The following is a 4,455-nucleotide window of genomic DNA, read 5'->3' on the forward strand; positions in this document are numbered from 1 at the left end:
TTAATACAAGGTAAAGTTGTAATACTTTTAGCTGGACTGTTCTTTTCACCTAGCTTTCCAGAACAGGCCAATGCATTTATCTGCTACCTGGAGGACAGTGAAGGCCGCAAGTATTCCGCTCTTTCTTTGTAGCCCACTTCCCAAGTTGGTTCCTGATGAGACTTTTCCTACACATGTAAAGTCACAGATGCTGAAGTGATAGTATTTTTATTTGCTTCAAATACTGGGTTTTTACAAAGGAAAACATGTTGGCATAGTACATGAAAGAGGGAGGAAAATGCAGCATTAGAGCTAAAACTGAGGAGAGTAAGGCAGAGAATAGCAGGTGTATAGAGGATTTTTCTCATGCACAATTATATTTGAAGTGTTTTCACACTACAAGACTCTCACAACTTGCTCTGGTGACAGACAGATCATTACACCTTTATATCATCTTACCGCTACACAATGCCTGATTTTTCTTCTTCAGATCACACCTGAACTTGGTCTCCATCTAAGAATTGTAATCCCCTTAAAATAATCTGGTAAAATCTACCATTCATTGTAAAACAGTGACATGGGACACTTCAATATGGAAATTAAATTTCCAAACCCATTTTTCTCTTTTTCTATATTTGGAATTGGACACTCGGTTCTTGTTATTAGAGCTCTAGGGATAAGTCTCAGTGCATTTATGGATATCATTGTTAAAAATTATTTTACCATGCTTATAAAAGTCACAATGCAAAATGGATATCATTGTTAAAAATTATGTTACCATGCTTATAAAAGTCACAACGCAAAAAAACTTTCAAAGATGGAATGGTATCTGGATAATATTCCAATTTGTGGTCTCGTTACTTATGAAAGACTCTGCTTTATTACCCCACATTGGTAAGAATTCCATGACAAACTTGCAGTGGCTTCAAGGAGAGAGTCTTCATTACCATAACATCCCTTTTCATTTGTTAGAGCAACACTGACATGATTTGTATTTTTTCTGCTCATCAGTTATTTCGAAATGATGATTAGAATTGGAGCTTCTCCATTTTCATGTTTAAGAAAGCAAAACAAACAAGTTCAATGATTCTTACTAGAAAAAAGTAAACCAGGAGATATGCAATATTTATCAAAGAGAAGAAAATATTCTAAATTAAATAAAACCTAATCCTAAAGTCTTCACTCAGTAATCATTTTCAGTACATATCTAGATACACGCATATTTCACTGAGCATGTTCTACTCACAGGGACACAGGTTTATGCTCTCCAATAGTTACAAGCAGTATCTTACTTGGAATAAGAGCTGTACTAATACCAATGTCCACTTCTTTACAATTTTTGGCAAATAATACGGCGTTTGCTTCAATATATTCTTGGGACGTTTCTTTTGTGTCGCCTCCATCACCTTTCCCTGTTCCAGCAGTTTTCCTTCCACAGGTTCTGCTCCAAGAACTGTAAACTGTTCTGGTGCTGGAGACCCAAGCACAAGTAATGGAGATGACAGATATTGAATCTGATTTTTTTCTGTCTTCATAAAAACCATCGTTGCACTGTAAACAGAGGCAAGACAACAGCAGTTAAGAATCATCATAACTAGATCTGTTAAAATAAAAAGATAAGTGTTAGTTTTTTCGTAAGCTAATCAGGTTACACTGACTTATTTATGAGCTTTACCTCAGCAGCTTCTACACTTTTTATTTCAAACTAAAATTAGTTTCATACATGTGAAAATACTTGCCTGGGTGTTTATTTTCCCAAAGAAAAACTGAAGTTAAGTTTTTCCAAACTAAAAAAAGGCTGGTTTTGCCAAGTACTCACGACTCCAAGAGTGTGTCCCTAGCACATGTCTAAGCATACAATTTAATAACTTCATTGGAAAAACATAGCTGCTTTCTTAAGTAATGAGAGTTACTGTTGCCTTGGATAAACCACTTATAAGCTCATCAGCAATTAAATGGCACACTTTCTCTGTTGTGCGTTAAAGTATATTATAATCTATATGGGTTACCAAAGAGGTTTTGTGCTGCTTTCATTTTTTTGCTGTAGCTACTGCACAAGTTAGCCCATAATTCTATTATATTCATTAATGACACGTTTAGAAACGCAGTACTACTCATCACTGCTACAATACCAAGGTCCCAGCTCAGTCTTGTACATACAGTGGAATGGGTGTTGTTGTGTGCATATCTGTTTTATCTTGATGGGGGCCAGGAGAACAGTCCCCGACTTCAATATAGAATTGAAGCTGAATCACATCTACAGAACTGTCCGAATAAAATGGAAAATCTTTTTTTAAAGAAAAGGCATTTCCAGATTCCAAAAGGATGTGACAAGAACCACAGAATTTCAGTTGCTTGGGACACAAACTCAATTAGTCAAATAAAAAGGGACTGTAATGGATTACATTGGCAGAGAAATGGACTGAATGACATAAGAGTTTTCTATTCAAAGCTATTATGATTGTTTTCCAGTTTTTGAAGGTTTGAATAGGAAGCAGTCTGGCAGAAACACAGGATCTATAGCAGAATTGCCAGCTAAAAATCTGCTTACCAGTATCTCCTTGCCTGCAACTGAGGAGAAATAACACCATGTACAAGTACAGGCTTGGGACCAATGACTGGAAAGCAGCTTTGCAGAAAAAGACCCAAGGCCTTAATGCACACCACATTGACCCTGAACCTTGTAGCAAAGACAACCACCAGTATGCTGGATAAATTGCAGTGTTAACACATGAGCACACAATTAATTTACTCATGAACACCCAATTAGTACACACATGGGTGCCCAATCAGCTCAAGTGTGAGTGTTTTAGTGGGCATGAGTTGCAAAGGTTCAGCTGCAGGGCTGACCTGCATGGGGAAGCTCCTCAAGTGCCCAGGGATGTCCAGCCGGCTCTAAAACCCACGTAAACACTCTCCCACTCACCAGCTGCTGGCAGAGCAGCACACAGCAGCCCTGCTCACATGTGTGGGCCGCAGCAGCTACAGGAGACATGAAGAGATATAAGAGAGACACAGGGACCACTGAGGCAGCTGGGGAGACTCTCCTGGAAGCAGACACTCCGTCCAAAGGGAATCCCGTCTGAGGGACAGCGGCCCAGGGGTGACCCACGGCAGGGTGGGGGCAGCAACACTTGCACACACCCAACGCTCTAAGGAATTGGGATAGACTGAGTATAACCTGCAGGGAAATGAAAGCTGAGACTAAGAAGGGCGAAGGAAGATGATGATGTTTGGCATAAGTTAGGCCTGGGAGTTAGGGAAGAAGTATATTTATGTATCTGTAAAAATGATGTTCTCTTTTTCTGAATACTTGAATCAGTAATTTGAAGTTTCTGTTAATTAGTAATACCTTAAGTAAAAATTCTGCAAGTTAAGACTTCTTCCTGTGACACAGAGCAAGCTGGCAGATCGGTTTTGAAGGACAACCTTCAGTGCAAAGCAGAGCAGAACTTCAACCAGAATATTTTATAAAGTGTTAAGCAGAATTCTAGACTCTAAGCCATATTTTCTTACTCTACCTGGTATCAAATCTCGACAGTAACTCCCATTGCTTTGGCAGCTCCTGCCACAGCCAGCCCAGCAACGCCACCACCAATTATCATCATCTAGAGAGATCAAACAGATAGCAAAGTGCATTCTGTGTTCACTTATTCCATCACATGCTGTATATGCAATATGCCTTATCTTCAAAAGCACTTGAACTTTAAAGAGCATCAGAGACTCAAAACTAAGTAATTCAGGAAAGTATAAAAACTTTAAAAACCTTATCTCAACAATGCAACATAGTTAAACAGCTGGTTTAAGCTATAAGAGCAGGTGGTCATCTGTACAACGTGTGCCATATGTTGAAAATAAGATAGAAAGAAGTCAGGCAAAAAAAGTTAAAACATGACTAGAACCACTTTTTCTCTTCTACAGGACACAGACTTTAAATCAAACTCTGGAAACAAAGATGCTAACACTATTTGTCCAGCTATGCAAACGTTTTCCCTTACTACAACTCTTTTCAGATATCAATTCTGATAAGTATGCAGAAGCAGAGCCAAAACCTCTTGAGACCAATACATAAACCAAATCAATTTGATGATTAAGAGAAGCCTCATAACAACAATCACATAATGGACATCTTAAAGCAATACATTTTGAAACAATACACTCAAATATCACTGCAACTTATACCAGTGGCTTGAAAATTATGTTTGATGGACAACAAATGCTGGGAAAAGAATGCCTATTAAAGGTAGCAACTCAGAGCACATGAAGTACTCGCAACTGCAATATTTGAATTATTTATTCTTAATTCTGCAGATCAGCTGACATGCTTATACCTGACTGTCATCCCACTTGCACAGAATGTAGACAGCACATAGAGCTATTCCAGAAATTCACAGCACAGATTTCCTTAGTAAAATAACAAGCTGATGGTTATATAAACTTTACATGAACTGGAAAATAGGGCAAACCTTTCAGCCA

This window comes from Columba livia, chromosome 11 (assembly GCF_036013475.1).
Source record: "Columba livia isolate bColLiv1 breed racing homer chromosome 11, bColLiv1.pat.W.v2, whole genome shotgun sequence".
Taxonomy (NCBI): domain Eukaryota; kingdom Metazoa; phylum Chordata; class Aves; order Columbiformes; family Columbidae; genus Columba; species Columba livia.